The sequence below is a fragment of the Berghia stephanieae genome, chromosome 3 (assembly GCF_034508935.2).
Source record: "Berghia stephanieae isolate SIO BIC M18660-M18661 chromosome 3, UCSD_Bste_1.3, whole genome shotgun sequence".
In the NCBI taxonomy this organism is placed as follows: domain Eukaryota; kingdom Metazoa; phylum Mollusca; class Gastropoda; order Nudibranchia; family Aeolidiidae; genus Berghia; species Berghia stephanieae.
The window spans coordinates 65,032,853-65,045,352 of NC_088362.1; the positions used below are offsets into that span (position 1 = coordinate 65,032,853).

Sequence of the window (12,500 nt, forward strand, 5' to 3'; positions counted from 1 at the left end):
TATGCCATTTCTGAATCTTGATGATACTGCTATAAAGTCTATCTGGTTCCTTGCTCTGTCCCCTGGTGATTGCCATGTCCAGGTTCTTCTTGGGTGTTGTTGAAACCAGGTGTTTGAAATCATTAATTTATTTGTTCAATCTGCCCAGATGTTTCCTCGTTCATTTCTGTCTCCGAGTCCATGTGGTCCGATTATGTCACCATCTCTGCCTCTGCCAATCTTAGCATTTAGGTCCCCCATTACCATAAGGACTTCTTGTGATTTACACATTCGTTTTGCTTTGTCTAGTGAATGGTAAAACTCTGTCATATCTGCATCTGTCGCCTCTTCTGTTGGTGCATAAACTTGAATAATATTGGTGTCAACTACAGGTCCTCTTAGCTTAACCAGCAAAACTCTGTCTGAGATTGCTACGTGCCCTTTGTAAAATTTGGTTGATTTTTGGTCTAAGATCATCCCTACTCCTTTTTGGAAAGAGGTTCCACCACTCCATATGATATTATATGTCGTGTTGTTTTCTTGTTTTGACATGGTTCCCTGCTCTTTCCATCTCATCTCTGCCAGGCCAAGAATATTTATTTGGAGCCGTTTCATTTCTTTTAGAATGTTGTTTAGTTTTCCTTTTTGGGCACAGGTCCTGACATTCCATGTCCCAATTTTGGTTTTGTCACATTTGTTAAATTTATTTCGCCTAGTAACTGGCTGACGGTTCGGTGTGACCTGACGAACATCACGCTCCCAACCGAGCGAGGCAGCAGTCTTCCGTGAAAACATGCTCCCCTTTACGCTGTCACCGTTTAACTTTTTGGACTTATTCATGCAGTTAACTCGGCAAAGTTACAAGAATGGTTTGCCATTGCCTATTCTTGTCGCCCTCTGCAGTTGGCCAGCTTGACCTGTTACCGTTCGACACCACGAGGAGGTTGCAGTAGGGCTTGATGATGATCTATCTTTGCAGACTTGGCATCATCCATTTGTCGAACACTAATTCAATACTGTTATGTTATTATTGTGGTTTGCGTAATATTATGGTTCAAATCAAATGTCAGGTTGAAAATGTCCATATCATCATCTGCTTTAATACGATCGTCATGAACCGCCTCAACCCATCACCAACAATCCCGTGATCAAGTCACTTAACCCCTTAAATCATGGCATTGACAATGTACTTAATATTGTACTAACTACTAACAGTTATATAATGGCAGGGTGCAGTATTGAGGTGGATTGGTCAAAATTATTAATTTGTCAAGAGGTAAAAAAAATAAAAATTAGAATTCCCAGCTCTGTCAAAGCGGAAATATTGTGGTCAATGGTACGTGACTTTTGTAGCGTAGCGTTCCATCAACTATGGTGTTAAGACTTTTAACGGATTAGCAAATGATAGTGACAAGCTAGATTTGTCTGTTGAAGACCGCTCTGAAGATACACTAGTCCTGAAGCAAAATGATACCAAATGGAACAAATTCGGTCGCTCTTGATATACGGCCACAGAAAATCCGAAGGATCGCTGTGAAAAATAAGAAATCATAAGAAAACTTGTCAAATTATCCCGATCTAGACAATATTTCATCATCCCACTGTCCAAGGAGGCAGAATATGCGTTTTCCCTCAGATGACGTTATCACAAGAAATAGGACACATTGTATGCTTTGCAACAATAAGATGAAGCTTCCTCCATTCAATAATGACAAAAAACATGAACGAAAATATCCGCGTGGCTGCAGAAATAATAAACGATGTCCAGATTCTCTCCATATCCTCAAATGGCGATTTTATTGCGCAGCGAGTTCATTATCAGATGATTTGTCATGTCCGTTTTATGAACATCAAAAAATGCTAAATATTACCAAAACAAACAAAGTTCTAGTTTTGCTGTTGCTGAAATTGTTTCTTCTTCTTCCTCTTCCTCTTCAAGCTGAAACTTCCTCGGGGAAGGCTCAGCAGCAGCATACCCAATTGTTTTACTGGGAGTTATCCAAATTGTTCCTAAGTCGTAGAGTTGTCGTAGAGTTGAGGGCAGAAACGAGTGAAAATGGTGGTCCACTTTAGTTTGTGGCAACATAAATTTGCCAGGTTTTCTCTTGTTCTGTTGTGTAATGACACCTGACCTGGTTTTCTGACCTTTGTAAAATACATTTAGTTTATTCTTCTCTCTCCTTTGCTTCAATGGGGTGTCATATATATGTTTGAGGATTGTGTTTAACGAAATTTATAGCTTTTTTTTGGATTTATTCTATTTTCCTAATTTCGGAGGTGTGATCGGGATCCCATACCTTACCGCTTTACTCGAGTGTTGGTCTAATATAAACTTTATAGCAATTTCTCTTTTATATTTACTATGTAGCCGAAGAGGTTTCTTCTCAAGAATCCCAGGGTGGAGTTTGCCTTCCTGCATATGTTTGCAATGCGGTCTTTCCAGGTCAGGCGATTGTTTATCGTTACTCCGAGATATTTTGCTTTGGTGACGTCTTCTAGTGTGTTGTGTACTATATTTCTTTTGTTGGTAATTTTCTAGAATCAAGGTCCCGATGAAGAATTTCGGAGTCTTTCTTATGCATTATTGCTCTGTACAAAAGGCTGTCATCCGCAAATAGTCTCAGTTGAGTTCCCAGCGACAATCTTTCAGGCAAATCCTTGATGTAGATAATGAACAAGAGGAGACCCAGTGCGGTACCTTGGGACACACCTGTAGTACTGGAGCTGAGTCTGACATTGCTCTTTCACTTGTTTACGATTAGTGAGAAAGTCCATTATCCAGGCGTGTGTGTTACTCATGATTCCATATCCCGGCAGTTTAATAGGCAGAGTATGGTATTTGACATTATCAAATGATTTACTAAAGTCTAAGAATATAGCATCTGTTTGGAGTTGTTTATTCATGTTTTATTTTAGGTTGTTGCAAGTTGTTATTCGTTGTGTTTCACAAAAGCGCTCCTTTCTGGAGCCATGCCATATATAAAACATTCAAGTATAGAACAGAGAAAAGAGAGAGAGAGAGAGAGAGAGAGAGAGAGAGAGGAGAAGAGAGAGAGAGAGAGAGAGAGTCCATAAATTGTCAGAATTAATCAAGATGTATAGCAAAGAATGCTGTGAAAGAGGTTGCACCAGTCGTATGTTCACCCAATCAGGTTCAGAGACAGACCCCAGCAGGCCCTACCAGGCCTCGACAGTTAATCTCAGGAAAGGAAACATTTTAGTCTTCAATAAGACAACATATGGTTTTCTTGAACACACTGCCATGGAAAAAGCTGACAACGAGGTATTGGCTTATTTTGCGCCGTTAAAATATTCAAAGAGATCAGGATAAACTAGAAAAGGCTGCTGTTGAATTCTCTCAAGCCTCCCAAGAAAAATGTGTTCCACAGTCAGTTGTCTAATAAATATGATGTTTGTTGGATCCTAATCATCTAAAAATGTTAATATACGTCACCAAGAAAGCCTTTCATTTTCGAAATTAATAGTTACCAATATCACCATAATCACTATCACTATCACCACCTCATCATCACCATACTCATCATCATCATCATCATCATCATCATCATCATCATCCCCACCAACATTATCAATACTACTATCTCCATAATCACCTCATCATCATCATCATCATCATCATCATCATCATCATCATCATCATCATCATCATCATCACCACCATCACTACCACTACCACCACCGCCACAGCATCATCATTATCATCATCATCATCGTCATCATCATCATCATCACCGCTACCACGATCACCACCACCTCAATATCATCCCCACCAACATTATCAATACTACTATCTCCATAATCACCTCATCATCATCATCATCATCATCACCATCACTACCACTACCACCACAGCATCATCATCAACATCATCCTGATCATCATCTTCATCATCGTCTTCGTCACCATCATCACTACCAAGATCACCACCACCACCACCACCTCATCAACATCACCATCATCACTACTATTATCACCACAATCACCCCATCATCATCATCATCATCATCATCATCATCATCATCATCATCATCATCATCATCATCATCATCATCATTATCACCAACATCACTTCCACCATCATCTTCACCACGATGACGACCAACACAACAAAAGTAAAACCAACACCAGCACCATCTCTTCCTCTCCCATCACCCCTTCCAGTCCTCATAATAAAGCTATACTACCGGCCCATACGGTCCTATATCACATATAGGCACATTTTTAACAATGATAATTATTTAAGCCAAAATAATAACCGCTTAGACGGGCTAAAAATAATATATTTTTAAAGCGCCGAATTGTCAACACATATTTCATGGATTAAGCCCCTTTGTTTTAATATAGCTTATATAGGTGGATTTTCATCTCCCTATTTTACACTGTTGGAGGAATTTCTCAATGTGGTTCTATATCAACATCGATTAACAGTGGTCTCAAGTTACTTTGTACCAATTTTTTTGGTGCTTTCATCACTAATTTGCACAATTTTACCCTAATTCCCCTAGCTAATATTATTCTTTTTACATTAAAAGGAAAGCAGAGCCTACAGCAGTGAAAAAGCAAGGGAAACGTGTCATCGAATCACCCGAGAATTTTGCGAATGCCGTTTTGGATGTAGGTCACAATGCGAGGTAAGATATCATTGTATAAGAATTTTTTTTTCATTACTTAAAATTCTTGTATTTTAAAAAAACTGGCTCGTATTATTATAATCAAAGACGGAACCATTCATAATGTGAGAACACAAAATTTATACAGAGATAGTCTAGATTGATTATTGTATAGATAGATAAAGTGATAAAGGATAGATAGGATTGGTAGATAAATTAATAAATAGATAAATACATCAATAGATAAAGGGATAAATAAACACATAAATCAGTAAATAAAAGAATGAATCAATCAATAAATTAAATAATAAATAAATGAATAAAATAAATAAATCATATTCATATCTAATCAACAATAAGCTATATTCTGTCAAGCCTTTACGACATGTGGTATAGTCATGGGTTAGTTCGGTGTAGGGGTTCTTGGTTACTGATTTTCTGAATAATGATAACAATAATAACGTTTTCTTTTACAGCGCTAAATGCCGAAGCCTCAAAACGCTTTACAATACACTTGTCAAATCATAAACACACTCGTACCGAGCCAAACAGACACACACCACAGTCGCACACACTAACTATGCAAGTTTTACAAAATGAAATTGACATTCAAAAAATTGAAATCAAAAAAATAAAACATATAATTTACTCATCAATAAGAAATGCCTAGGATAAAAATGTCTGGAAAAGATGAGCCTCTAGATTTTTCTTGAAATTTTCTACGCTGCCCGAAAGCCTCACTGACAAAGGAAGCGTGTTCCAAATGGTAGGTCCTCAATCGTATTTCAAATGGTAGGTCTGCTTTATAAAAAGATATATCGCGGAAATTAGTAAGCGTTTTTTGGGACTTTCAGTAGTTGGATCTCCGATGACCTATGCTTGCGAATTGGGGAGTAGGGGACCACAAGTTCTTGAATGTAGCTCGGAGATCGGGAATTTAGTGCGTTGAAAGAAAGAAAGGTCAATTTTGTATTCGATTCTGGCTCGAAGCGAAGCCACATGCATGTTAGACGGGAGGACAGACTTATACCGCTGCGTATCATGGGCATACATGTGATAATTCAATCAATAGGGCTCAACGGCGCGCCCAAGGGTCCTATTGTACAGAGTATAGAGCACTGGACCTAAGACCGTCCTTTTGGGGTCTCGCAGTTCAATAGTAAATCGATTGACTGCTTGCCATCAATCAAGACAGATTGTTATTCTATTACTTAGATATGACTTAAACCATTGACGGACGATGTCACTGAAATTCTGGAAAAAACTGATATATAGAATGGTGTGATCTATTGCGTCAAAAGCTGCTGACAGGTCAAGTAAAATAAGTATGGAGACTTATCTATTCTCTGGGATGTTACTGAAATTTACATTGTTTCCAGATAGGTCATTACCAAGGAGTACATGTGTTCCTTCAATAGGCAAAGTATCTATCACTCCGATAATAACATCATTTCTGATCATGGGTGATATGAAATTTAATTTTACATGAGGAATAACCTTTTCAACAGTCAACTCCTTTATGGTTGTCTGACAACAAGGAACTATATTTCCAATACCTTAGTTATAAGAGAATGACTTGATACAGCATCACGCAGCCATGTAATGGTTTGGTACGTGTCAGGGCTTGAGTATAGTGAGATAAACTCATCCCTCTATGAAAGGTTAAAAAGAATGTGGGTAAGAAATGTTATGAGTATGTTATGTGAGAACCAGGAGTCATTGATGACTTATTATTGGTATTGAAAAATACATAGTTCTTTGTTCTGATTTTAGATGTCATATATTCTTGTAAAACCTCTCTGTTGAGTGTATATTGGTATGACACATAGACCTGCAGAAATTTCTTTTCGGCTTGTTTTGACAATTTGGACAAGCATACGTTGCTTTCTTGTTTCCATTCCTAGACCAGTGGTTGTCTGAGATGCCTCGGTTGACATTGGCCGGACTGTTCTTCCTCTGATTTTCACTGGAATTGTGTTGGCACTGGGTGCAAACTTTCCTTGCTAACTCATGTGGATTCTGTCATTAGCAATCCTACCATTTAAGAAAACAGATTATCTGGTAAAGAGAGCCGACAATTCTCCATTGGGATCATTTCTTTAAAATCTATAAATGTGGTGCACTTATTGCTTTTTTCCCCAAGTATCAAAGTGAGTTTCCTTATCTCTAACAAACTTCAAAAAGGTTTGTGGGTCTATTTGGATTGATTCCTGAACTGTTGCCTTTACATTTCAGGAGATCTTTTCTATGCATACACGATTCTGTCGTTTAGCAGATTGTAATTGTTGCATTGCCCAATTGGGAGAGCGAGATAGACATCTTTAGTCAGTTGACTTTGAATGAGAAGCGACCAGAAACAATTGTTACAGCCGAAAGTGAGAGCGACACGTTCGAATATGAAATAGAAATTCTGAATGTTATGCTCACTAAATTGTGGGAAGAGGGGCTACAAAGAGGTAAAGATTATTAAAGCCTTATTCCTCCATGTCCGTATCGTGAGTCGCTTTTGCACTGTAATCAAATTGATTTTCTTGATTATCAGTATAAGGGGGGACTCTGAAAACCAGGATTTAGCAGGATTGTTATTCAGTGGAATATTATCATCATAGGCAAAGTTAGTAAGTTGATCCTTGTCTAGATTTAATATTTCACAGAGATCCATTCTCATTCAAATATAGATGTTAAAATGTGTAGTCTAACACAAAAAAAAACATTTTAAAAAAAACAAAAAAACAAAAACAAGAAAACAGTGACGGCTGTCTCCGCTCGCTGCCTTAATTTCCAGTCGATGTGATAAAATAGAAAATAAAATATATGGGGAAATTGACAATGAGGCAGGTGAATAGAAATTGAATAGACAAAATATATGCATTAACTGAATAATGAATATACTAATCAAAACCTTGAGGCTAATTCAATTAATCTAGAAGAGATCGACTAGACGCTAGCGAAAAAAATACACACTAGTTCAAAGATTGTGGGATCAAGGTCATGTCTGCATTAGGCCTTTTGTGCTAACACACACACACACACACACACACACAAACATAAACACACAGCAAGAGAGAGAGAGAGAGAGAGAGAGAGAGAGAGAGAGAGAGAGAGAGAGAGAGAGTACAAAGTAGATGGAATAACGTTAGCGCTTTTAACTCATTTTCAACTTGTGGTTGTTACTTGTTACTTAATAAGAAGTAAAAATCTTATAGGCGTCATTGTGATGTCTTCAGCGAGCAAACCAATAGATGAGTAGGACGAGTAGATTTATTAGATGAGAATAGTAGAGGGAATCTGTTGTCGGTTTCCTCCAGACCAAGTCCAATACACTAAAACTAGCTTCGAAAGAGAGAATATAGTGGGCTATGAAATAATAATAATTGAAGATAATCACACATTTATTACAGAAAACTAATTTACAATCAAAACACAAGAACACCTCTACTTATCAATCATCATTCGCTTGTATCTCTCCTGTCATCCACAAATATGAACATCAAGTCACAGATAAATAATCTAAATAATATGAGCCATTCCAATCAGCTTATAGGGAAAACCATAGTACCGAGAATGCGCTGTTAAGGGTAGTAAATAATTTGATTTAAAATGCTGACAAAATGAGGTGAACATTTTATGCATGTTGGACTTATCGGCTGCATTTGACACGATTGACCACAACATTCTATTGAATTAACTCGAATGTCTTTTTGGTGTCCAGGGATTGGCGCTGAAATGGTTTGAATTGTATTTAACAAACCTCGACTGACTGTTGTAATTAAAAATGTCAAATCATCTGATCATCCTCTGAAATTTAGTGTGCCACAGGGATCACTACAGGGTCCAGTTCTTTTTACAATGTACATGAAACCTCTGGGGTCAATTGTTTCTTATTGTTATTATTATTATTATTATTATTATTATTATTATTATTATTATTATTATTATTATTATTATTATTACTATTATTATTGTTGTTGTTGTTTTTTCGACGGGACCCCAGAGTAATATTGTGGAATCACTCAACTCAGACGCTTTAAGTGATTAAATGTGAGAGAACAGTTTTATTACTGAGTATAAGTTAGAGTATATACCAAAATATCGCAACAACATTGTTAGTAGGAAAAACAGTATAAATAATTCAAATACGGAAAGTAAGGAACAAAGATTGCATCCTTTTCTTGGGCATGTCACTCTGATATTTTCAAATACAAATTAGATTTTAAAGAATGGACTTAATGAATAATAACTGATTAAGCTGTCACGAAAATCAATTATCTAATAAAAAAGGGGAGCAACTCTTTCCTAGTTGAACTCGATGTATAAGTCCATAACAATTATTATTATTATTATTATTATTATTATTATTATTATTATTATTATTATTATTATTATTATTATTATTATTATTATTATTATTATTATTATTATTATTATTGTTATCTAAATAAAACCGAACCACTGGTCGCGGTATGGTGTCCAGTGAAAGAAAACTCTTCCCCCTCCTCGTGCGTCGCTTTTATAGCGATGGTTCGAACCTCTGATTGCGTGGTCGAGGAGTAAAAATAATATTAACGACCCAGGGGTGTCGGTCAGTTCTTTGTTAGACTAAGTAGATTCTTAATTAAGTGATGAAATTTTTTATCTCTTACATCTCCAGAGTTCAGCCACTGTGTGTCATAAATGCTTTGTCGACTGCCAATACACTCTGTAAGTAAAAGCAAAAGAAGAAAAAACCTCAACAATAATTGTTCCATTAAGTAAGTCAACAAAAAGAACATGTCATCTGATCACCTAGTGGTAGAAGTAGTAGTAGTAGTAGTAGTAGTAGTAGTAGTAGTAGTAGTAGTAGTAGTAGTAGTAGTAGTAGTAGTAGTAGTAGTAGTAGTAGTAGTAGCAGTAGTAGTGGAAGTGCGAGTGTTAATAGTAGTAGCATAAGTAGTGGTGGTAGTAGTAGTAGTAGTAGTAGTAGTAGTAGTAGTAGTAGTAGTAGTAGTAGTAGTAGTAGTAGTAGTAGTAGTAGTAGTAGTAGAAGAAGTAGTAGTAGTAGTAGTAGTAGCAGTAGTAGTAGTATTTGTAGTCTCATCTCATGTAGTTCCATATCTGAAGCAGACGTCGGAGGTCATCTTCCGCCAAGCTGATCTATCTCTTGCCAATTCTATTAAAGCAGCGCCACCTTTCTCAGCTTCATCTGTCCAAGTTCTTATCCCTTTCAAATACGTTATTCTTTGTCTTCCTCTTATTCTTTTTCCAATCATCTTTCCAGTCAAGGCGAGTATTTCCAAACCAGGGTGGCGGATAATGTGTCCTAAAAATTCCATTTGGCGTTTGATGATTTTTGTTATCAGTGATCTTTTTCTGTTTGCCATTTCTAAAATTTCTTCATTTCTTTTCCTTTCCATCCATGACACCCTCATCATTCTTCTGTAAAACCACATTTCCACTGCCTCCAGTCTTTTAACCATGGTCTTGTTTATGGTCCAGCTCTCACAACCATATAGCAGCACAGACAGTACATAGCAATCCAGGACTTTGATTTTGTTTTCATGCTAATATTCCTGTTTTTCATAATTGTATGCAGCTGGTTGAATGCATTCTTCGCCATACCTATTCTTTTCTTTATTTCACAATCTGATTTTCCATTGGATGTTACATTGAATCCTAAATATTTGAAACATTCAACTTGTTGTATTGTTTGTCCTCTGCTTGTTATTACACAGGCTGGTGGGTTATTATTTTTAGATACCGTCATACATTCTGTTTTAGATATATTCAGTTCCAGTCCCATATTTTCACTACTCCTGACTACAACATCCAGTAATTCTTGTAGTTCATGTTCAGATTCTGCCAGTAGAACCGTATCATCTGCATACCTCAGATTTGTTACATTCTTTCCTCCAATACACACCCCCTTCTTATGTTCGATATCTCTTAATATCATTTCACTATAGAGGTTGAATAAATCTGGAGACAAAACACACCCCTGCCTAACTCCTCTTCTAATAGGTGTAAAACTGCTTAGTTCGTTGTCAACACGCATTGCTGCTTCTTGTTCCCAGTACAAATTCCGTAATATTCTTAAATCTTTACCATCAATGTCCAAGGATGATAGAATTTTGAATAGTTTTTCGTGTTGTACTTTATCAAAGGCTTTTGAATAGTCGATGAAACACATATACGGATCTTTATTTACTTGTAGTACGAGTGGTAATAGTAGTAGCAGAAGAAGAAGAAGAAGAAGTAGTAGTAGTAGTAGTAGTAGTAGTAGTAGTAGTAGTAGTAGTAGTAGTAGTAGTAGTAGTAGTAGCAGTTAGTTTGGGTATTACAATAAGACGTATCGCACCAGGGCGAACGCTGCCATGCACACAAATGAAGTGAAAAACGAGAACGTTGTTGTTGATAAAGGTGAAGACGATGTTTAATAGATGATGGACGAATGAAGAAAATGATGCAGTGGGCATGGGATAACAGGACAACGGTAGAAAAACATGTAGAGCAGAAGTTTACAGTAATATTACAGCAGCATGTACAGTAGTAGCATGTACGGCAGTTCGACTGCAAAATATAATATTAAAAATTATTTATATTTTGGTTACATTAAATTTTATAAATATAATATACTATGTGTAATGGTAATTGAAATGCTAACAAATATGGAGTACCTCACCATTTGACAATTAAATCATAATCAAATGGAAATATAGAAAGAAAAATAAACAAAAGTAGTACGTTAAAACATGAATACTACTCACACAACATGAAAGTAAATATCCATTAAACGATATACCCTTGCCTTTACATGATGGATGGAACATATGGAATGACAAAAGATTATTAACTACAATGAATACGAGTATATCTCATGAAATAGAGATGGAACATATGGAATGATAGATCATTAAATACAATGAATATAAGTATATCTCTGCAAACAAATGGGGCTACATATCCAAGACAATTTAAACACGAATCATAAAAACTGAAATTAGAAATAAAAACTTACATTTCAGGTGCGTTAAGTTCGTAAGTGTGAGGACAATCCAGTTTAGGAAATAACATGGGCCATAACCCGTAACTTCCAAGAATAGATAGAAACAATATTTTAAAATATGCAGTTAAAACTGCATAGATGTAAATTGAGAGGGTTACAACCTTCACTTTCAACGTTTGGAAAGAAACTATTATGATGATGATGATGATATTATTATATTAATAATAATAATAATAATAATAATAATAATAATAATAATAATAATAATAATAATAATAATAATAATAATGATAATACGAATTATAATAATAACAATACTATTAATAATAATAATAATAATAATAATAATAATAATAAAAATAATAATGATAATAATGATAATAATGATGATGATGATAATAATAATAATAATAATAATAATAATAATAATAATAATAATAATAATAATAATAATAATAATAATAATAATAATAATAATAATAATTATAATAATAATGATAATAATTATGATCCAACGTACTAAATTTCAAAGAAAAGGCAGAATGGAAGAGAGATGAGCAGTATTGTTCCCATCCTGAATGTAAACAGTAAGGGATTTATTATACCAATATATAGATCTTTAAATTTGGATTAATTAAAATGGGAATTTTTATCATCAGAACAGTGGGAGTGTAAACAACGTCTTTTAGACGCTGAATTGATAACTTCGGGTTAATCTTTTCTGTATAAAATAAAAAAGAAGCGGGCTCAGTACAACAATACCCAAGAGAACACTGTTATTAAGAGGTTCCATGTTGGATATTTTCTTTCCCATACAAACCCCTGGCTTAGATTTGTAAGGAATGAGATCTAATACATTCCAATGCATTACCCCTAAATTCATAAGCTTTTAATTTGATGCACTGTCT

The 12,500-nt window shown here is 35.5% G+C and overlaps 1 long non-coding RNA gene across 2 annotated transcripts in view; it reads left to right on the forward strand.

The window, feature by feature from the left end:
- The window catches only part of LOC144968209 (uncharacterized), a 49,987-nt gene that overhangs the window by 27,503 nt on the left and 9,984 nt on the right, over positions 1-12,500 (forward strand). For both annotated transcript variants that reach the window (XR_013644546.1, XR_013644545.1), the window contains exons 3-4: positions 4,533-4,631; positions 9,262-9,311. This is a non-coding gene — a long non-coding RNA (uncharacterized LOC144968209). The remainder of the gene's footprint in view (positions 1-4,532; positions 4,632-9,261; positions 9,312-12,500) is intronic.